This window comes from Scyliorhinus torazame, chromosome 17 (genome assembly GCF_047496885.1).
Source record: "Scyliorhinus torazame isolate Kashiwa2021f chromosome 17, sScyTor2.1, whole genome shotgun sequence".
In the NCBI taxonomy this organism is placed as follows: domain Eukaryota; kingdom Metazoa; phylum Chordata; class Chondrichthyes; order Carcharhiniformes; family Scyliorhinidae; genus Scyliorhinus; species Scyliorhinus torazame.
Genome location: NC_092723.1, coordinates 129,285,785 through 129,309,911, shown reverse-complemented (window position 1 = coordinate 129,309,911; position 24,127 = coordinate 129,285,785).

Here is a 24,127-nt window from a genome sequence, read left to right as displayed (position 1 = left end):
TGAATCGAATTGGCTGATGACTGACATCTGTGATGCTGGGAACCTCCAGAGGATGCTGAGGTGGATCATCCATTGAGCACATCTGGTTGAAGGTTGTTGCAAATGTCTTATGTTCTGTACTGCCGCGCTGGGCTCCCTCATCATTGAGGCTGAAGATATTTGTGAAGCCTCCTCCAGTGAGTTGTTTAATTGTCCTCCACCATTCGTGACTGGATGTGGAGGAATGCAGAGCTTAGATCTGATTGGTCGGTTTTGGGATTGTTTAGCTCTGTCTATCACTTGCTGCTTATGCTGTTTGGCACACAAATTGCCCTGTGTTGCAGCTTCACCAGGTTGATGCCTCATTCATAGAGATGCCTGGTGCTGCTCCTGATGTGCCCCCCTGCACTCTTCATTGAACCATGCTGATCCCCTGGTTTGGTGCTAGTGGTAGAATGGGAGGATTTGCTGGGCCATGAGGTTACAGGCTGTGGCTGAGGACAGTTCTGCTCCTGCTGATAGTCTCCAGTGCCTCATGGATAACCAGTCTGAATGCCCAGCTCGATCTGTTCTGAATCTATCCCATTTAGCACAGTGGTAGTGCCACACAAAGCGACGGAGAATATCCTTAATGTGGGGCGGCACGGTGGCACAGTAGTTAGCACTGCTGCTTCACAATGCCGAGGACCCGGGTTTGATCCCGACCCCGGGTCACTGTCCGTGTGGAGTTTGCACATTCTCCCCATGTCTGTGTGGGTATCGCCCCCACAACCCAAATATATGCAGCATAGGTGGATTGGCCACAGTAAATTGCTCCTTAATTGAAAAAAAAAAGAATTGGTACACTTAATTTATTTTAAAAGTAAATAAAATGAGAATATCCTTATTGTGAAGAGAGGCATTTTCTTCACAAGGACTGTGCGGTGGTCACTACTACCCGTACTGTCATGGACAGATGCATCTGTGGCAGGCAGGTTGTGTTTTTCCCTCTTGTTGATTCCCTCACCACCTTCAGCAGTCCCAGTCGGCCAGTTATGTCCTTTAGAACCTGGCCTCTCGGTTTGTGGTTGAACTCTTGTGGAGCCACTCCTGGTGATGGACATTTAAGTCCCCCACCCAGAGTACATTCTGTGCCATTGCCACACTCACTGCTTCCTCCAAGTGGTGTTCAACATGGAGAAATACTGATTCATCAGCTATGGAGTACATGGTAATCAGTAGGAGGTTTCCTTGCCATTGCTTGACCTGATGACATGAGACTTCATGGGGTCCAGATTCAATGTTGAGGACTCCTTTCTGACTGTGTCTCCGTCACTTCTGCTGGTCTGCCCTACCCGTGGGACAGGTGATGGTGGTGTCTGGGGCGTTATCTGTAAGGTATGATTCTGTCAGTATGACTATGTCAGGCTGTTGCTCTTACTAATCTGCGAGACAGCTCTCCTAATTTTGGCACAAGCCCCCAGATGTTAGTCAGGAGGACTTTGCAGGGTCGACAGGGCTGGGTGTGCCGGTGTCATTTCTGGTGCCTTGGTGTCTGTCCAGTTTCATTCCTTTGTGACTTCCAGTGGTTCGATGTAACTGATTGAGTTGCTGGGCTGTTTCAGAGGACATTTAATAGTCAACCACATTGCTCTGGGCCTGGAATCACATAATGAGAGATTTCCTCCACTAAAGGACGTGAGTGAACTACATTAATTTTTATGGCAATTGACAATGGTTTCATGGTTATCATTAGACTTTTAATTCCAGATTTTTAAAAATTGATTAAATTGAAATTCCATTATATGCCGTAGTGGGATTTGAACCCTGGTCCCCAGAGCATTACCCTGGGTGTCTGGATTACGGTCCAGTGATAATACCATTATGCCACTGCCCCTCTTCAAATAGTAAGAAGTCTTACAACACCAGGTTAAAGTCTTTAACCTGGTGTTGTAAGACTTCTTACTGTGCTCACCCCAGTCCAACGCCGGCAGCTCCACATCATGGCTCTCCTCAAATAGTAAGCAGTTTATGCCTGTATGTACACAACAGAAGTGCCCACGAGTGCGGTTAGGGGTCTTTCTGCAACAGAAGGGCTTCCTAAATCCGGTCAACTCGTCACGGCACAGTGGCAGGTACCCGGATTCAATTCCAGCCTTGGGTGATTGTGTAGAGTTTGCATGTTCTCCCCGTGTCTGTGTGGGTTTCCTCCGGGTGCTCCAGTTTCCTCCCACAGTCCAAAGATGTGCAGGTTAGGTGGATTGGCTATACTAAAATTGCCTCTTAGTGTCCAGGGATGTGCAAATTAGGTGGGATTACAGAGAAAGTGCGGGGTGTGGGCCTAGGTAGGGTCGATGCAGATTCAATAGACCGAATGGCCTCATTCTGCACAAGAGGAATTCTATGGTTCTTTGGTCAGTAATGTCCTATTATTACCCATGCTGCCTGTAATTTCTATGGTGTTAACATCTTGGTTGGCCACATCCTCCTTAAATTGCACCCAACCCCCTTACCACCCACCTGCCAAACTCAACCTCCTCCATGATTATGGTGCACAAGGGCATTCCCAGAGGGAATCCCATGCCTACTACTGAGAAACCCAACCTGCAGTCAGAAGGGGGGGTTCCCAAAAGATTCTGGTGGGATAACCTCTGGATTAGAAGCAAACCCAGGTATTTCTCTTCAGACATCCAAAGAAAATGTTCAAACACTTCAGCCTCCCTTTCGTTAGGTGATGCAGGCAGTTGCTGTGCCTCGCTTGGCTCAATCTGCGGGTATTAGCAGTGAAGACACAGCAGTTTTGCTGCTGCTACATCACATGCTCGTGTGGTCAGAGGGCCATGGATGGATTTCAAGGAGGATGAGAAAACGTGAGGGTAATTAAGGGGGGAACAGTTTCATGGCGAAAACCCAACAACAATCATTTCCATTCGATCTTCCAGCTTAGGAAAGACATGAATGGAACAGCACGTTCCTGTAACACTCCTGTCCCTAAGTCAGAAATCGTGCATTGAAGTCCCACTCTAGAGGCCTGAGCACAAATATCTCAACTGACACTCTCACTGTCGCCTACTCGTTTCATTCATTCCTGTTACCGGATGTGGCTATCACTGGCCAGGCCAGCATTTATTCCCCCATCCCTCATAGCTCCTGAACTGCTGTCTTCCCGATGGGACATGAAACTGAAGACCCCTGTTTGTCCTGCCGGGTGAATGTGAAATATTCCATGCACCCATTTGGAAGATGTGGAGATGCTGTCGTTGGACTGGGGTGAGCACAGTAAGAAGTCTTACAACACCAGGGTTAAAGTCCAACAGGTTTATTTGGAATCACTAGCTTTCGGAGCACTGCTCCTTCCTCAGGTGATCACCCATGAACGAGCTATGCGCCGACAGCTTGAGATTCCAAATAAACCTGTTGGACTTTAACCTAATGTTGTAAGACTTCTTACTGTATCTATTTGGAAGAGTAGGACAATTCTTCCCGGCCAATAGTTATCTTTTTTTAATAATCTTTATTGTCACAAGTAGGCTTACATTAACACTGCAATGAAGTTACTGTGAAAAGACCCTAGTTGCCACATTCCGGCGCCTGTTCGTGTACACAGAGGGAGAATTCAGAATGTCCAAATTACCTAATAGTACATCTTTCGGGGTGTGTAGGAGGAAACCGGAGCAACCGGAGGAAACCCACACGGGGAGAACGTGCAGACTCCGCACACACAGTGGCCCAAGCTGGGAATCGAACCTGGGACCCTGGAGCTGTGAAGCCGCAGTGTTAATCAATATGCTACCGTGCATCTCTCAACCAACATCAATTTAAAATCATTCAAATGAACTGATCATGGTCACTTGGCTGCTTGTGGGATCTTGCTCTGCACAAACGGAATGCGGTGTCTCCTACGCTTGAACATAGCACATACAGTGCCGAAGGCGGCCATTTGGCCCATCGAGTCTGCACCGACCCACTTAAGCCCTCACTTCCACCCTATCCCCATAACCCAATAACCCCTCCTAACCTTTTTGGTCACTAAGGGCAATTTATCATGGCCAATCCACCTAACCTACACGTCTTTGGAAGGAAACCGTAACACCTGGAGGAAACCCACGCAGACACGGGGAGAATGTGCAGACTCCACACCGACAGTGACCCAGCGGGGAATTGAACCTGGGACCCTGGTGCTGTGAAGCCACGGTGCTATCCACTTGTGCTACCGTGCTGCCACTAATGAAGCTGCAAAGCGCTCGGGGGACATCCAGAGGTTGTGAAAGAAGCGAAATGAATGTATCATCTTGCTTTCTACTCGTAAGGAGCAGGGTTCAGTGGGGCTGAGACTCCCATTGTAAGTAATACACGTGTTTGTAGCTGGGACTCAAAGTCAGTGTGATGGTAGGTGGGTGGGGGGGACAGCCAGGGGAGTGAAGACATAATTGATAGGTGGGGACTGTCAAAGTATCAGCAGAGTGGAAAGAGCTTGGGATCTTTAATCTGTATTAGTGTTTGAGTAATGATTCCCCTCTCCCTCTTCCTGTTCACAGCGGGGCGGTGTGCCATGATCAAAGGTGTTTCCCCGGGTGTCGATTTATAGTTAAGAAGAGCAATCACTCCCACTGGCAAGAAAAATAATTCATTCCGGCCTGAAAAGGGGAAAAAAAATCCCATCTTCATTCCTGAGAACACACAATAATGTTAGCTCATCACTTGTACTCGTCCCAGAGACACCAGGGGAATCTGCGAGAGAGAGAAAGTGTTTAAATGTCTTAAAGTAACGAAGGAAACTGCATCCAAAAATGCTATTTATTATTCACACTGGGGTCACTTCCTGTTAAAGGAGGTGAAAGTGTTCTGAGGTCAGGCTGTCAACAAGTGGATTTTGCTAACATATTTATTTCCCTGTTAGCTCCATAACTAATAGGGAAGCTTTCGGCTCCTTTCAATTAATGTTTTAGCTGAACTGTCCAAAGCAGAAATGCTGTCACTAGATTGTGTTTTCTCTCTCACTGCCAGTCTCTGCCTCAGCTCACCTTGCCCTCTATTTTATCAATAACACAATGGCTTCTGTCCCACAGAATTCTCCTCCCCTTTCTTGCCCTGCCTAAGTTACCCATTGCCGCATGCTCTTAATGACATTCAAATTCGAGCTCACACACACATTCCACCCCCTTCCCCTATCTTCTGCTTCACCTCATTCTTTTCCAGGAACTCAAAACTGGGGAATTCCTCAACCTCCACCTCACTCTTTTAAAAAACCAAAAGTAACTTGTCTCAATTTAGGAGTCCCTCAGGAGTCTTGTTGCCAACCCCCCCCCCCCCACCACCACCACCCCAAGAAGCCAAAGTACCACAGGTAGTGGAAACTGAATCAAACAAACTGAAAATATTTGCAAACGGTGCTTTCTGTGCTCGTTTTTATAAAGTTAAGATAGGGGCGTTGGGAAACTTCCAGAACTCTGGCTTGTGCCAGTCACACTAACTGTCAAGTACGAGGTGGACTTGCACTAGTTTGTGAGTTATACCAGGTGCTAACTCCCATTGGCACCACACAGAAAATTGCAGCACATGGTAACCTGGGGCAAATGGGGCGTTTCCCATTTATCGTGTTGCGCGGCCCAGCCTGTTGGATCCGGACTGGTTGCGCCATTTGCGGCTGCAGTGGCAGCACATCCTCCAAACAGTTTCTGGAGGGTTGTCTGAGGTGCTAGGACGGTACCCAGTTGTATTCCAGCCCAGTTTGGGGAAAATAAAAGGGGCCGTAGCCCGTATCCAAGTCGAACCAGGAGCCACGCCACGCTATTTCTGGGCGCGCCCGGTTCCTTACACCTTGCTCGAGAAGGTAGGAGGGGAGCTCACTCGTTTGGAGACCTTGGGTATTATCAGACCCGTCCGTTTCGCTGACTGGACAGCACCAATTGTACCTGTAATGAAGCCAGATGCCACGGTTTGCTTGTGCGGCGACTATAAGCTTACAGTGAATACGGCTTCCCGGCTTGACCGATATCCAATGCTTCGCATAGAGGATCTCTACGCGAAGCTTGCAGGCGGACTCTCGTTCACGAAATTAGATATGAGTCACACCTACCTAGAGTTGGAGCTGGACCCTGCCTCCCAGCAATATGTAACTATTGATACACACCGGGGCCTGTATGAATATACACGGTTGCCCTTTGGGGTATCCTCTGCCTGCGCTATTTTTCAACGCATCATGGAGGGCATCTTGAGAGGTTTACCACATGTCGCTATCTACTTAGATGACGTTTTGATTACAGGGACGTCGGAGCAGGAACATTTGGAAAATTTGGAGGCTGTTCTTAGACTCATTTCAGAGGCTGGAGTCCGTTTACGTCGCACAAAGTGCGTCTTTCAGGCGAAGGAAGTAGTCTACCTGGGTTATCGGGTGGACCGCGAAGGTTTGCACCCTGTCACAGAGAAGGTGCGCGCAATTCAACAGGCACCCGCCCCGACTGACACTTCGCATCTTCGTTCTTTTCTCGGCCTCGTAAACTATTACGGGAAGTTCCTCCCCAATCTGGCAACTATGCTGGCCCCTTTGCACCTTCTGCTAAAGAAGAATCACACCTGAGTTTGGAATCAGCCGCAAGAAACTGCTTTCCGGCGGGTAAAACAACAATTGTATTTGGCTGGGTTACTAACTCACTATGATCCAGGAAAACCTTTGCTCATCACGTGTGATGCACCCCCGTATGGTATTGGGGCCGTCCTGTCCCACAAGATGGAGAACGGGGCCGAGCGGCCGATAGCTTTCCCCTCCCTCACCTTGACTGCAGTGGAAAAGAAGTACGCGCAGATCGAGAAGGAGGGCCTGGCGGTGGTCTTTGCGGTGAAACGTTTCCACTAGTATGTGTATGGCCGCCACTATCGTGACTGATCATAAGCCTCTGCTGGGACGTTTCCGAGAGGATAAGCCAATACCGTACATTGCTTCCGCACGGATCCAGCGCTGGGCTTTGTTGCTCGCTGCCTACGAGTATTTTCTGGAGCACAAACCAGTGACCCAGATAGCGAATGCCGATGCACTGAGCCGATTGCCTTTATCGACCGGCCCCATATCGACCCCCACGACCGGTGAGGTGGTTGCAACCCTAAATTTTATGGACTCCTTGCCTGTCACGGCATCACAGATCCGTGAGTGGACCCAAATGGAACCAGTCCTGTCAAAGGTTCGACACATAGTCCTGTATGGTGGGCAGCATAGACAGCTCCCAGGCGAGTTGCGGGTTTTTTCCTCCAAGCTGTCAGAATTAGCGTGGAAGACGGCATCCTCTTGTGTCAGTCGGGGCGGGTGCCTGTTGAATTGCGCGCACCTTCTCTGTGACAGGGTGCAAACCTTCGCGGTCCACCCGATAACCCAGGTAGACTACTTCCTTCGCCTGAAAGACGCACTTTGTGCGACGTAAACGGACTCCAGCCTCTGAAATGCGTCTAAGAACAGCCTCCAAATTTTCCAAATGTTCCTGCTCCGACGTCCCTGTAATCAAAACGTCATCTAAGTAGATAGCGACATGTGGTAAACCTCTCGAGATGCCCTCCATGATGCATTGAAAAATAGCGCAGGTAGAGGATACCCCAAAGGGCAACCGTGTATATTCATACAGGCCCCGGTGTGTATCAATAGTTACATATTGCTGGGAGGCAGGGTCCAGCTCCAACTCTAGGTAGGCGTGACTCATATCTAATTTCGTGAACGAGAGTCCGCCTGCAAGCTTCGCGTAGAGATCCTCTATGCGAAGCATTGGATATCGGTCAAGCCGGGAAGCCGTATTCACTGTAAGCTTATAGTCGCCGCACAAGCAAACCGTGGCATCTGGCTTCATTACAGGTACAATTGGTGCTGTCCAGTCAGCGAAACGGACGGGTCTGATAATACCCAAGGTCTCCAAACGAGTGAGCTCCCCTTCTACCTTCTCGAGCAAGGTGTAAGGAACCGGGCGCGCCCAGAAATAGCGTGGCGTGGCTCCTGGTTCGACTTGGATACGGGCTACGGCCCCTTTTATTTTCCCCAAACCGGGCTGGAATACAACTGGGTACCGTCCTAGCACCTCAGACAACCCTCCAGAACCTGTTGGAGGATGTGCTGCCACTGCAGCCGCAAATGGCGCAACTAGTCCCTACCCAACAGGCTGGGCCGCGCAACACGATAAATGGGAAACGCCCCATTTGCCCCAGGTTACCATGTGCTGCAATTTTCTGTGTGGTGCCAATGGGAGTTAGCACCTGGTATATTGTCCCGGGAAAAGGACAGGAGCTGATACTAAGAGACTTGCACAATGGGCATCCAGGCGTGACCAAAATGAAAATGTTGGCCCGGAGTTATGTCTGGTGGCCAGGCCTCGACACCGACATTGAGAAGTGGCCCAAAACTGCTCCATTTGCCAGGAGCATCAGAAGCTTCCGCCGGCCGCGCCCCTACATCACTGGGAATGGCCAGGGTGGCCTTGGGCACGCTTGCATGCGGATTTTGACGGCCCTTTTCAAGGATCCATGTTCCTTCTATTAATCGATGCCTAGTCTTAATGGCTAGAGGTGCATAAGATGCAGGGGACAACGTCCTGCGCAACAATTGAAAAGATGTGTTTGTCGTTCAGTACGCATGGCCTCCCCTAGGTGCTGGTCACGGACAATGGCACTCCATTCACAACTGAGGAGTTTGCAAGGTTCATGAAGACGAACAGCATATGCCATATCCGCACCGCTCCATACCACCTGGTTTCCAATGGATTGGCGGAGTGCGCAGTGCAGACATTCAAACGAGGCCTAAAGAAGCAGTCTTCTGGGTCTATGGACGCGAGACTGGCTCGTTTTTTGTTTTCATATAGGACCACTCACATGCGGTGACTGGAGTAGCTCCCGCGGAACTCCTAATGGGCCGGAGACTTCGCACCCGCCTTATCATGGTTTTCCTGGACACTGGCGTAAAAGTACGCCGCACACAAGAACGGCAGGGACAGGGATTTTCTCGGCATCGGCCGATTCAGCAGTTTGCACCCGGGGACCTAGTGTTCGTTTAAAATTTTGCTGGTGGTGCCCAGTGGGTCCCTAGCATTACCTTTCGCCGAATGGGCCCTATCTCTTACCAGGTGCAAGCCCAGGGTCGTCTCCAGCGCAAGCATGTAGACCACGTTCGGTCCAGAAGACCATCTCTTCCAAAGATTGCCCGCCCCCAGAGCTCATTTCTACAGCCACAGAGACCAGTTACAGTGGAGAGTATTCCTCAGAATCTTCCACTGGTGCCGCACTCAAAGCCTGCGCAGGTCATTGCAGAACCGCGTGGAGATAGAGACGCCGAGATGACGGAGGCAGCGGACTCCGACTCCGAGATGGAGACACAGGACGCCTCAGAGGGGGAATCCTCGGGCCCACGGGCTGTGGGTGGACAACCGTTATGCCGTTCTCCATCTCGATACACGCCGCCCAATCCAGCACCTCGTGCAAATGGTGTCCGGCCTACGGCAAAACGAGTCCGACGCCCTCCTTTGCCAGGGCCTTAGAGGGATTCCTTGGATTTTGAGGGGGAGGGTATGTTATTGTAAATAAATGTTATTTCTTTCTATCCTTCAACTTGTGCTGGATTCTTTGTGGCCCTCACAAAAGTGACCCAGGGCCGGGATTCGAACCCGGATCCTCAGCGCCGCAGTCGCAGTGCTAAAAGCGAAGGATTTAAATACATGACAGCCGAGATTCTCCGACCAGGTGCTGGGTCAGAGAATCCCCGAGGAGACGCGAGAATCACACCCCTCCGCCCCGACACCAGCTTCCCCAGTCTCCGCCGCCGATTCACGTGCGCCCGTGGGATTCCCACCGCGCCGGCCGGGGCCATTGACAGCGGCCCCCTTGGCGATTCTCCGGGCCCCGATGGGCCGAGTGGCCGACGTGTTTGTCCGGGTCCAACCGGCATGGGTGACTCAGGTCCCACACGGCGGGACCTGGAAGGTGAGTCTGCAGGGGCTGTCATGGAGGGGGAGGCGGGGGGTTCCGACGCCGGGGGGGGGGCCCACGGTGGCCTGGCCCGCGATGTGGGCCTACCAATCGGCAGGCGGGCTGGTTCCATGGGGGCCTATTGTACTCCCCGCCGGGCCCCTGGAGGACTCCGCCATATTGCCCGGGGCCGATGTGGAGAAGGGAACCCCCGCGCATGTGCGGAATCACGCTGGCCGTTCCGCGCATGCTCAAACTCGCGCGGGCCGTTCCGCGCCGGCTGGAGCTGTGCGGACCACTCTGGCGCCAACCTAGCCCCCTAGGAAGGGGAGCATTCCCCATTATAAGGGACTGTTGACGCCGGAGTGGTTGGCGCCGTTTTTCACGCCGGCGTGGGGACATAGCCCCATTATTAGAGAATCCCGCCCAAGAATTTGAGAATTTAAAAATGGAAGCATTATCAGATTGGCAGCCAATGTGCGTCAGCGAGTACAGGGCAATGGATCAATGGGACTTGATGTGAGTAAAGACATGAGCAGCTGAGTTTTGGATGTTGAGGTTTATCGAGGGTGTCAGGTGGGAGGCAGAGCAGGAGAGCACTGGAATAATCCAAGGATAGAATGGTACAGCACAGAGGGAGGTCACATGGCCCATTTTGCTGGGGAGAGTTCTTTAAAAGAACCAATTAGTCCCACTGCATAAATCCCCTTCCCAGTCTTTCTGGTGTTGAACAAGGGTTATTGAATTTTGAGCTTCATATTAGTCATGTTGTTCAAACATTGATTGCTGACTTTTTGCATTGAGTCCTTCACCAGATCTGTCCATGTTACAAGTCAGTTGTGTGCTGTTAGGGTACTTTATTCTGCACTCTATAGCACTTTACAAGTGAGCCGCCAATATTGAAATTGTCCCTGTTAATATTTTACTGGGTACCCAGGGGAAACTGGTGTTCTTTTGTTAAATGCTGCTGTTAATTATATTAAAGGTATGCTGAATGCAGAATTTCCCAGTTCGCCAACTTGCAAGTTATTGCTCGATTAACTTGCAGTTCAATAAACTTCGCATAACAATGTTGCAAGCGTCCTCATAAATCTGTGGAGAAGGGGCCTATCACTGCAATGTGGGAAACACAGCAGCCAATTTGCACACAGTAAATTCTCACAAGCAGTAACGCGGGGTGCAGTCTAAGGGGGAAAGAAAAGAGTCCATTCTGGGCGGGATTAGAGGGGTCGTTCCTGGCATTTGCAGTGCCAGGGCCGACCCCGCAATCTAATGGCACTCCCTTTTTCAGGCCTCAGTGGAGAACGCCCTTTGAGGCTGCATTAAGCCGCATTTCCTGCACTGAGTAGCTCCAATCTCTCAATACCCCCCCGCCGCGACCTGCAGATCCCCCAAACACCCAAAACACATGTTTGGGGGTCCCCAGGCCCCTGCACCCCACCTCATACGGGCCGGGCACCGCCAGGCTCAATCCCCACCATGGGCAAAATGTCACCTGGACAGTGCCCCTGCCAGGCTGGCAGTGCCTCCTGGGCAACCAGACAGTGCCAGGTTGGCACCTGGGTAGCACTGCCAGGGTGCCCTTGTGGCCACTGCCAGAGTGCCAGACTGGCAGTGCCAAGGTGCCCAGGTGGCATCAGCAGTGCCAGGGTGCCACCATGTCCAGATACCAACCACCTGCGGGCCTCTGATCGCGTGGGAGACCCCCCTCCACCCCCCACCCCCCCCCTGCAAGTGCCGTTCCACCTGGTCCCCATTTGCAGGGACGAGTGCTAAACAGTGCCTGGCTGGGGTCTCGGTGAGGTCTTTAGATCCCAGGATCCGGTTAGATCTGGCGTTGGCAGAATAATTTTTTTTTAAAGTACCCAATTCAGTTTTCTTTCAATTAAGGGGCAATTTAGTGTGACCAATCCATCTACCCTGCACATCTTTGGGTTGTAGGAGTGAGAACCCACACAGACACTGGGAGAATGTGCAAACTCCACACGGACAGTGGCCTGGGGCTGGGATCCAACCTGGGACCTCGGCGCCGTGAGACAGCAGTGCTAACCACCACACAACTGTGCCCATTGTGGGTGGGATCCAGATTGCAACGTCTCGCGAGATCTCGTTAGATCTCCGATTCCGACTGCCGACGCCGGCGGCACGCGACTGGTAAATCGCGCCCGTGATAATGATAGAGCATCTGCTTTTAGTGACGATGCGTGAGGAATAAATATTGGCCAGGACACCTAGAAAACTCTCTTGTTCTTTCTTCAAATAGAATCACCTTGGTTAATGCCACATTCACATGGCTGCATTGGGAGTGACGGTCTGGAGTTTGTGCTCAAGTCTCTGGAGTGGGACTTGAACCTATGACCCTCTGGCTCAGAGGTGAGAGTTAAAGTCATGTGGTTCTAAATTTTACTTGTGTAATTGGGGCAATGCGGCGGGACATGGGAAACATCTGCTGTGAAGTGCGAAGACTTGAAAAACAAGCTTGCCGCACCCTGCTTGCACTCCCTATATTAACCTGAAACAACCTGTAGTGGGGTATATGGAAAGGGATTTGGATAGGTTAAGTGACTGGGCTAGGGATTGGCAGATGGAATACAATGTTGTCAAATGTGAGGTTATCCATTTTGGTAGGAATAACAGCAAAAGGGATTATTATTTAAATGATAAAATATTAAAACATGCTGCTGTACAGAGAGACCTGGGTGTGCTAGTGCATGAGTCTCAAAACGTTATATGTGGGGTCACAGATGTACTGAAATCTTAGTGAGGAGTCTTAGTATTTCATATACAGGATAATGAACACCTGGGAGTAACTTTGGGCGGGATTCTCTAATAATGGGGCTACGTATCCACGCCGGCGTGAAAAGCGGCGCCAACCACTCCTCCGTCAACAGTCCCTGAAAGTGAGGAATCCTCCCCTTCCCAGGAGGCTAGGTTGGCGCCGGAGTGGTCCCCGCAGCTCCAGCCGGCGCGGAATGGCCCGTGCGAGTTCGCACATGCGTGGAACGGCCGGCGTATTTCTGCGCATGCGCACTAGGGCCAGCATATTTCCGCGCATGCGCGGGGGTTCCCTTCTCCACACCGGCCCCAGGGCAATATGGCGGAGTCCTACAGGGGCCCGGCGGGGAGTACAATAGGCCCCCATGGAACCAGCCCGCCCGCCGATTGGTAGGCCCACATCAAGGGCCAGGCCACCGTGGGGGCCCCCCCCTGGCGTCGGAACCCCCTGCCTCCCCCTCCAGGACGGCCCCTGCAGACTCACCTTCCAGGTCCCGCCGTGTGGGACCTGAGTAACCCACGCCGGCGGGATTCGGGCAAACTCGTTGGCCACTCGGCCCACCGGGGCCCGGAGAATCGCTGGGGGGGGCCGCTGTGAACTGCCCCCGATCGGCACGGCGGGAATCCCGTGGGCGCCCGAGAATTGGCGCCCGAGAATGGGTAAGCTGTGTCAAGGCGGCGGGGCGGGTGGGGGATTCTCCGACCTGGTGTCGGGGCGGCGGGGCACATGGGGGATTCTCCGACTCGCCGTCGGGGCGGAGAATCCCGGCCTTACAGACTGGAATCCAATTGAAGAATTCGGGGCATTATATACAGAATAATAGATACCCAGGAATGAGTACCCAGGAATATAGGTTGAGAGGCGATAGATTTAAAACTGAGATGAGGAGGAACTACTTCTCACAGAGGGTGGTGAATTTGTGGAACTCGCTGCCCCACAGTGCAGTGGAGTCTAAATCAATGGTTTCAAGAAGGAGATAGATATATTTCTCCTTAAAAAGTAGGTTGAAGGGATATGGGGAATAGGAAGGGAGGTGAATTTGAGACCAGGAAGAGATCAGCCATGGTCTCATTGAATAGCGGAACAGGTTCGAAGGGCTGAATTGCCTACTTCTGCTCCTAATTCCTATGTTCCTAATGCGGCACTGTGGCACAGTGGTTAGCACAGCTGCCTCACAGTGCTAGGGACCCAGGTTCAATTCTAGCCTTGAGTGACTGGCTGTGTGGAGTTTGCACTTTCTCCCCGTATCTACGTGGATTTCCTCCAGGTGCCCCGGTTTTCTCCCACAGTCCAATGATGTGCAGGGTAAGTGGTGTTATGGGGTTACCGGGATAGGGCGCGGAGTGGACCTAGGTCTTTTGGAGGATTGGAGCAGACTCAATGGGTCGAATGGCCTCCTTCTGCACTGTAAAGATGCTATGGATTATACCTCCGAACGGCCCCCGGCATACCTACAGAGGAACAGAAAATGCAGGTCCTGCATGCCAGGGTGAGCCCTGAGATCTACACGCTCATCGAGGATGCGGACGATTTCCAGGCGGCGTTCGCTATGCTGGGAGGAATCTACGTTCGGCACTTAAATCAGGTCTACGCATGCCACCTGCTCGCGACGAGACGGCAAATCCCCGGGGAATCGCTAGACGAATTCTACAGTGCACTGTTAATACTGGGGAGGAACTGCAACTGCCCATCGGTTTCGACTAACGAACACACAGAGCTACTGGTCTGAGATGCGTTCGTGGCAGGTATGCTTTCATCCCAAATTCGCCAGCGATTGCTGGAAAGAGACGCACTAGGCCTCAAAGAGGCACGGGCCCTTGCGGCCTCGTTTGATGTGGCATCGCAGAACGTCCATGCCTACGCCCCCGACCGCGCGGCAGCCCCTTGGGCACCATGGACCCCAGGCGCGACCGAACCCCCGGGACCCCCCACCCCCCCCCCTCCCACAGGCCTGCGCTGCCAGAGCGGCAGATCACCCAGGGGGGCCCCGCTGCTACTTCTGTGGGCAAGGGAAAAACCCCCGAAGGCGCTGCCCGGCCCGCTCGGCCCTCTGTAAAGGGTGCAGCAAAAAGGGGCACTTTTTAGCAGTGTGCCAGGCCCGGGGGGGGGAGCCGCAAAAACCGGGGGAGAACCCCAAACTCAACCCTCCCCCAGCGATCCATGTGCGGCCAACAGGCGCCGCCATCTTGGGTCCCGGACTCCATGCGGGAAGGATGGGCGCTGCCATTTTGTGCTCCTTCAGCAACGTGCGACCCATGGGTGGCGCCATCTTGTCCACCCCCGACCATGTGTGACCTGTGGACGCCGACATCTTGGCTGACGGCTAAGGACCCCGGGATGGACGGCCCCACGGGGCCTGAAGAAAACGCCCTGATGCAGCAACTACGACTGGCTTCTGTGACCCTGGACCAGTCGCTGCCCCGGACGCTCCAAACAGCAACAACAACAGTATTTATAAACGGGTACGAGACGCCCTGCCTGATTAACCCTGGGAGCACGGAGAGTTTTATACACCCCGAAACGGTAAGACGCTGTTCCCTTCCGATCCACCCGAGTAATCAAAAAAAAATTCTGGTGGCAGGGCCCCATTCGGTAGAGATAAAAGGGTTCTGCATTGCGAACCTCACGGTGCAGGGGAGGGAGTTCAAGAACTACCGGCTTTATGTCCTCCCCACCTCTGCGCTGCCACACTTCTGGGATTGGATTTTCAGTGTTACCTCCAGAGTTTAACGTTTAAATTCGGCGGCCCTATACCCCCACTCACTATCTGCAGCCTCGCGACCCTCAAGGTCGATCCGCCTTCCCTGTTCGCGAACCTCACCCCGGATTGCAAACCAGTCGCCACTAGGAGCAGACGGTACAGCGCCCAGGACCGATCTTTTATCTGGTCAGAAGTCCAGCGGCTGCTGAGGGAAGGCATAATCCAGGCCAGCAATAGTCCCTGGAGAGCTCAGGTGGTAGTTGTAAAGACCGGGGATAAGCAGAGGATGGTCGTAGACTATAGTCAAACCATCAATAGGTACACGCAGCTGGATGCGTACCCTCTCCCCCGCATATCCGACATGGTCAATCGGATTACACAGTACAAGGTCTTTTCCATGGTGGACCTTAAGTCCGCCTATCACCAGCTCACTATCCGCCCGAGCGACCGTAAATACACTGCTTTTGAAGCAGATGGGCGGCTCTATCACTTTTTAAGGGTGCAATTCGGCGTCACTAACGGGGTCTCGGTCTTCCAACGGGAGATGGACCGAATGGTTGACCGGTACGGTCTGCGGGCCACGTTCCCGTATCTCGACAACGTCACCATCTGCGGCCACGACCAGCAGGACCACGACGCCAACCTCCGCAAATACCTCCAGACCGCGAACGCCCTGAATCTCACATGCAACAGGGAGAAATGCGTGTTTAGCACCGACCGTCGAGCCATCCTCGGCTACGTAGTGCGAAATGGAGTTATAGGCCCAGACCCCGAACGCATGCGCCCCCTCATGGAGTTCCCCCTCCCCCACTGCTCCAAGGCCCTGAAACGCTGCCTGGGTTTTTTCTCTTATTACGCCCAGTGGGTCCCCAACTACGCGGACAAGGCCCGCCCGCTCATCCAGCCCACGGCTTTTCCCCTGTCGACAGAGGCCCGCCAGGCCTTCAGCCGCATCAAAGCGGATATCGCAAAGGCCATGATGCACGCGATCGACGAGTCCCTCCCCTTCCAAGTCGAGAGCGACGCGTCCGACGTAGCTCTGGCGGCCACCCTTAACCAAGCAGGCAGACCCGTGGCCTTTTTTTCACGCACCCCCCACGCTTCAGAAATCCGCCACTCCTCAGTGGAAAAGGAGGCCCAGGCCATAGTGGAAGCTGTGCGGCATTGGAGGCATTACCTGGCCGGTAGGAGATTCACTCTCCTCACTGACCAACGGTCGGTTGCCTTCATGTTCGATAATGCACAGCAGGGCAAGATAAAGAACGATAAGATCTTCCGGTGGAGGATCGAACTTTCCACCTATAACTATGAGATCTTGTATCGTCCCGGAAAGCTGAACGAGCCTTCTGATGCCCTATCCCGCGGCACATGTGCCAACGCACAAGTGGACCGTCTCCGAACCCTCCACGAGGACCTCAGCCACCCGGGGGTCACTCGGTTCTATCACTTCGTAAAGACCCGCAACCTGCCCAACTCCATCGAGGAGGTCAGGACAGCCACCAGAAACTGCCAGATCTGCGCAGAGTGCAAACCGCATTTCTACCAGCCAGATAAAGCGCACCCGATAAAAGCTTCCCGTCCCTTTGAGCGCCTCAGTCTGGACTTCAAAGGCCCGCTCCCCTCTACTGATCGCAACACGTACTTCCTGAACGTGATTGACGAATACTCCCGGTTCCCTTTCGCCATCCCATGTCCCGACATGACCGCGGCCACGATCATTAAAGCCCTCTGCACCATCTTTACACTGTTCGGTTTCCCCGCCTACATACATCGCAATAGGGGGTCCTCCTTCATGAGCGACGAACTGCGTCAATTCCTGCTCAGCAAGGGCATCGCCTCAAGCAGGACGACCAGTTACAACCCCCGGGGGAACGGTCAGGTAGAGAGGGAGAACGGAACGGTCTGGAAGACCGTCCTGCTGGCCCTACGGTCCAGAAATCTCCCAGTTTCCCGCTGGCAGGAAGTCCTCCCGGACATCCTCCACTCCACCCGGTCACTGCTGTGTACAACAACGAATCAAACACCTCACGAACGCCTCCTTGTCTTCCCTAGGAAGTCCTCCTCCGGAACGTTACTTCCGACCTGGCTGGCAGCCCCGGAACCCATCCTGCTCTGAAAGCATGTGCACTCGCACAAATCGGGCCCGTTGGGCGAGAGGGTTCATCTCCTCCACGCGAACCCTCAATACGCCTACGTGGCGTACCCCGGGGGCCGACAGGATACGGTCTCCCTGCGGGACTTGGCACCCGCCGGAGCTCCACACCCCCCCCAACTTCAGTCACCCCCTCTGGAGCTCCACACCCCTCCCCCAACACCAATCACCCCCTCCCTCCCACCAGCGCACCCCACAGCTGCCCCCTTCCCGGGTGGATCGGTCCTTCCCCCGGCCCCGAATAGGGGTATTGGAGCGGGAAGAGGCATTGCGACGCTCCCAGCGCCTTCATCACCACCGGGGCTAAGACGATCGGCGAGGACGACCAAGGCACCCATTCGACTCAGCGAATCAGCATAGTAAAGCAAGAAATGCCTTTGTAAATAATTTTTTGGGGTTGCCCAGTAAAAGCGGCGTTGTAAGTAGTACCAGTAGTTGATATCGGAGCATAGCCGCCATGTTAGTGGCATCCTAGGTACCAACTTTGTAAACCCTTACCACCATATGGCCCACTACCCCACCTGGTTCTTTTTTAACAAGGGGTGAATGTGGTGGTATGTATCAGGGGTATTAAGGTACCCTGTGATGCCGAGAGGCTATTGGTGGATAGAAGCTGGGTCCCGATTGGATCAGCCGCCTGCTGGCTCCACACAGTAAGGCGGAGTATAAGAGCCCGGGTTCTCCCAGCAGCCGCATTCTGTAACTGTGCTGCTGGGGAACAAGTCTGCGTAATAAAGCCATCGTTCGACTCCTTCTCATCCGTCTCGTGAGTGATTGATTGTGCTACAGTTAGTTAATCTTGTCTCGGATGTGCCAGATTCAACGGGCATCTGCACCTGCATACCCCAAACTTCTTCCCTCCCCATCCCTCAGAAAACACTAAACTAGCTTTCTGTATGTTTCTAATGAATCAAGTGCCAACCTGGATATTTTAGCTCTGGGAAGTAGGTAACTGATACAAAGCTTCAAGCTTCATTCCGTCAGCCACCTACACAGCAGCCATTTAATCCTGCGATTCAAATGGCAGACAACACTTTCAAACTCTGTCAGAGTTTTGTTAAGTAGAGACATTTGTCGCTCAGAGGTTTTCTTTGCAAATACTCGTCACTATGAGGCAGAGCCACAAATTCAGTCACCGAAACCCAGCGCGCCAGTTTATTGGAGCGGTATGATAAAGGACGATGGGCATTTGAAGAGCACCTACCATGACCTGAGGATGTCGCAATGTGCTTCCAGACAATGGAATCATTTTGAACTGTAGTCTCTGTTCTGAGGAAATGTGGCAGCCAATTTATGCGCGGCAAGTTTCCACAAACAGCAATGTGATAACGACCAGACCATCTGTTTTAGTGATGTTAGTTGAGCACTTGGCTGGGGCACCCGGGAGAACACCTCTCCTCTTCTCGGAAATATTGCTGTGGCATCCTTTAAATCCATCTGAGTGACTTACGTCTCACCTCAAAAGATTTTTTTAAATTATAAATTTAGAGTACCCAATTTATTTCTTTTCCAATTAAGGGGCAATTTAGCGTGGCCAATCCACCTACCCTGCACATCTTTGGGTTGTGGGGGTGAGACCCAAGCAAACACGGGGAGAATGTACAAACTCCACAGGGACAGTGACCCAGGGCCGGGATTGAACCTGGGACCTTGGCAGCGTGAGGCAGCAGTGCTCCCCACTGCGCCACCGTGCTGCCCTGTCTCACCTCAAAGATGGCACATCCCTCACTGCAATGCCTCGATCCAGAATCCTAATTCACCTCCCCAACAACCCCCCTCTGCAAACTGATGGATTAATATCAATGGGCTGAGCAGCAGAAATGACCCCCCCCCCTCCCTCCCCGACCCCAGTCCCTCAGAAATAGCTCAGAATAATTCAGTGAAAACTCAGCAATTCCCAGCAGTCATTCCCTCCTCACCAGTGAGGTAACTTCTGGACATTCATCTCCTCGATTATATTACAACCTGACATCAACCGTTATTTTTTAAACAAACAATACCTTGCATTAATTTAGCATTTTTAACATCGTAATGTGACCCTGGGCAGAGAGGTTCATCAATCAACCAAAAACATTGGTTACGTTCCAGCCTGTTACTCATTCCTGGGTATCTGTTATTCTGTATATAACCCCCCGAATTCTTCGATTGTATTCCAGTCTGTAAGTCACTTCCAGGTATTCATTATTCTGTATATAAAACACTAGGACTCCTCACTCAGCCTGTGACTCAGTATCAGGTATCTGTTATTCTAGGTATAAACCCCTTAACCCCCGTGATTAGATTCCAGCCTGTACCTCACTCCTGGGCACCTGCTGATTTGCAAATGCAATGCTGTGATTCTAGCCAGTGCCCCCCACTATATACCAGTATGATATCAATCTGATTCACTGTTTTTTGAATGACTGAGAAACCGCAGATTAACTCTACTGTCTGCATTGTCTCGGAGCTGCGTTAACAATCTCCTGTCTGTATCAGGATCAGTAATTAATGATGTGGTATTAGTTTCACTGTGTTGTCTGTCCCTCCTATTAGCACCTTCGCCTTTCCGACACAGCTGAAGAGAGGCGGTGTGTTCTCATGCTCGTCTCCTTGCTTCACAGATTCAGCTGTTTCCACAAGCACAGATTGGCATTTATGGCCGGATATTAGTGCTGACCCTAGACGCGCCCGGGGTCGCAGGAAGGTCATGCCGAGCCTCCTCAAGTTCACAATCTCCAGCTTGTCTGCCAGTGTGTGAAGTCGGCCCTGTTGTGGAAATCACTTGCCAGAGGTCCAATTGCTGAGCACAGCAAACCGTCGCCCATTGGGCCTCGCCGAAGCCAAGCCTTTGGCACATCTTTGGTGGCTTCAGGAATAGGTCAGAAAGGTTTGTTCCTCCCACAAATCCCTTAGAAAAACAAGGCAGGTGAAATGCAGGAAACTGCCTCCCCCCCCCCCCCCCCAAGTCACATGCATTTATTTATGACAGGAAGGATTCTCACGCCTACCATGGGGGTAAAACTTCAGTGAAAACCAGCTGACAGCACAGGGAGATTCCCACACTGTGAACGTTTTAGACAAGGGCCATCTTCCAGCAGCAAAACAACATGACAAAGCACAAACAAACAAGAGCTTGTTTACTATCTGTCACACAGCTTGCAAATGCAAACTGATTCCTGAAGAACATTCGTAAACGGTGGCTCTCAGGCTCCCGGAATAACAAACGTCTATGATTCATGAAAAAAACTAGTTTCCACCCTGCCTACAAGTTCTCCTCAAATCCACCCGCCTTCCTCTTCAATTCCCTTCTCCCCTCCTCCAGCTCCCCCCCACACCATCCCATGCCCAGTTCCCTTTGTAATTCAAGGAACCTGAGAACCAGTTCCAGGTCCGGTCTTCCTGATGCTGCCACAGTTGGAAGTTATTCCTATAAGTCTCCCCTCCTCTGGCTCTCTCATGCACCCTGTGAAGGTACTGGCAATGGGATCCTCACCTGTCCACAGGATGAGTTTCAAGGCCTGTTGTGGTATAATGTCACTGCGAATTGTTAATTCAATGGCTACACTTTCTTCATCCCTCCCCACTCACCTCATTTCCGGCTCCATTGCATCAGCTCAAACCTTTTGCGCCCCTTGACTGATTTGGAGAGCAGAGAGAGGGCGAGAGGGCCTAGCTTCCCCTGGGTCCCCAGTAAAAATAATCTCAACCTTATCTTTGATGGGCCTCTTTGGTTCTGTCACCCATGAAAGCGGTGGGTGTCGTACCTATTTCTGGTCTGAACTGGTGACTGGGTTTCTGATTTGCATTAACAGGCAGAGGCTCTGGGAAAACTATGGTAGGCTGCTCTCTGGATGATGGATGGCTGCATTGTGGGGCCAAAGTGAGGATGAGGGAGTGGTAAGGCTGTTACCCCATTTTGAAGGTCCATTAACACAGGGTGAAGCAATTTAAAATCAATTCCAGGCTGTATTTCTGAATGTGCTCCAATACACACAACTGCATTTCTGTACTGAATGTGGCGCTGTTTCTTCAGGGCCAGAATGGTGTTAATGTTCCTCTCACATATGGGCCTGGTAAAGAAGTCAGAGTTCAAACAAATAGTTGTCCTGAGAGCTTTGAAGTTAGTTTTTCCAGGAATCCCTGGGGCTCACTTACTGTCGTGAACATGGGATGAGGCACTGAGAAGCAACACTACACCGGTCGGCACTGAGATAGCGATAATTCTTGTTCAGCTTCATTTCCACAAGCTGGGAGTTCCTGTTTATATTGTCTTCCCATGAAATCACAAGCGATTCAGAGAAGAAAATCTAATTTCTTTCCAGCTTCTCCCACAGAAACACTAGATGGCCTTTCAGCCCCTCTATCCTGTTCTTCTGCCCAGTTACATATAACCTTTATTGTCACAAGTCGGCTCACATTAATACTGCAATGAAGTTACTGTCGCCACATTCCAGCGCCTATTCGGGTACACAGAGGGAGAATTCAGAATATCCAATTCACCCAACAAGCACGTTTTTCAAGACTTGTGGGAGGAAACTGGAGCACCCGGCGAAAACCCACGCAGACACGGAGAACATGCAGACTCCGTACAGAGCAAGCCGGGAATCAGACCTGGGACCCTGGAGCTGTGAAGCAACAGCGCTACCCACTGTGCTACCGTGCTGCCCCGATCATGGAGAGATCATGTTTGATCAGGAACACATCTCTATTTATCTAACTTGGCTTCATATCCCTCAATACCTATTTATTACCCAACAAAACAAAAACAGTATCAAAAATCTATTGATTTCTGCTTTGAAAACTCATTAATTCCCCACGCCAAACAACTTACTTCCTTCAGCCTTGATCTCTATCTGGTGTTGGTATTAACTCCTCTCACCTTCAATGGTGACAATTGTGCAGGAGGCTGTCGCCTCCATTTCTCCAGGAAGGAAAACCACCTGAGCTTCTCCAGGATAAAATATTAACAATAAAATGCTGGAAATGCTCGGCAGCACCTATGGAGACAAACAGCGGGATCTTCCAGTCCTGCTGATGTCTCCGCCATTTTGTGTGGCTCGCCCGCCCACCCACTGGGGAACCCGTCGCGGAGAGGGTTGCCTTAGGCAGGACTGGAAGATCCCACTCCGGGAACGCTGAAAATTCCCACATTTCAGGTTGGCTTCTCCAGTCTCCCCACCTAACGTACGTCTCTCATTCCTCGCACCAAATCTCCTCTGTACCCTCTCCAAGGCCTTCCTGAAGTGCAGTGTCCAGAATTGGCTGAGGCCTCGCCAGTGATTTCCAAAGATTTGGCATAACTTCCTTTATTTCCTGCTCTGCGCCTCTCTTTCGTAAAGCCTTGTGTTTTTGTCTTGAACAGCTTTATCAACTGGGTCTGTCACCTTCAAAGAGTCGTGTGCGAGAATTTTAAAATTTCTTTTCCATTTTGTCTTTGAAGGAGCAGCCGAGAGAGATCAATATCTTAACTTCCTGCTGGGAAAATGTTCGCTTTATTAAGATTGACTGTCATAGAAGTGAACTGATCTTGAATGTCTCTGTGTAAAGGTAAAGGCTGTTGCAATGGAAATAAAATCTAATATCCTGGTTGTGGTGTATAACTGCTGGATCCAAACTCGAACGGAATGGGAATATATTCTATTGAGTGTAACACGGGTAATTTTCCTTAAATGTGCTTTAGTTTTGTGATTAATAGACACAATACACACTTTGACAAACTGTTAACCTTACCAATTCTCACTTTTGCAAATGCTGCCCATTCATAGTTTATCTCTATATATTCTGTTCTTGCGAAGTGCAGCTATTGAGAACCGTAACAATCGGGGCTGCATGGAGAAGGTACCAAATGTTGTAAAGATAGGTTTTACATTGAGAAAAGGCATTGAGCAGGGAAAAGATGGGTTTTACATTGCCAAGCTATCGGGTATTGTAACGGCACTGAGCAGCTATCAAGTGTAGTAAAGGCAACCTTTGTGTTGAGCAGATAGCGAAGGCTGGCCCTGTTTGAACAAACAAGAAGTGCTGTTGAATCAGAGCTTTCAATGAGTCAATTGCTCTCCCAGTTTGCATTAACCTTCGAAAACGCACTTGCAATGTGTTAAAGGTTTAACTCAAAAAATTAATAAATTAACTCATCAGTAAACCCGCAGGAAATTGGGGAAAAACCTTTTTACCCTGCCCCAGCTCTGAAATTCATTCCAGCCCTACAACCTGAAGCATCCACAATTTAATTGCTCACCTGGTCTGTCTGTGCCTTCAGTTGCTAAGGCCCTAAGGCTCTTTCACCCTTAAAACTTTTTGCCTCCCTTTCCTCCTTTGAGATGCTCCTTAAAATCTCCCCCTTTGACCACACTGTCGTTCACCTGTCCTAATATCTCCTTGTGTGACTGAGTTCAGAGAAGGTTTACCAGATTAATGCCAGAAATGGGTGGATTATCTTTTGAGGAAAGGTTGGACAGGCTTGGCTTGTAAATGCTGGGGATTTAGAAGAGTAAGAGGCGACTTGATTGAAACATAGGAGATCCTCAGGGGTCTTGACAGGATGGATGAGGAGAGGATGCTTCCTCTGGAGTGAAACTCTAGAACAAGGGCCAATGTTTAAAAATAAGGGGGTCGCCCATTTAAGACA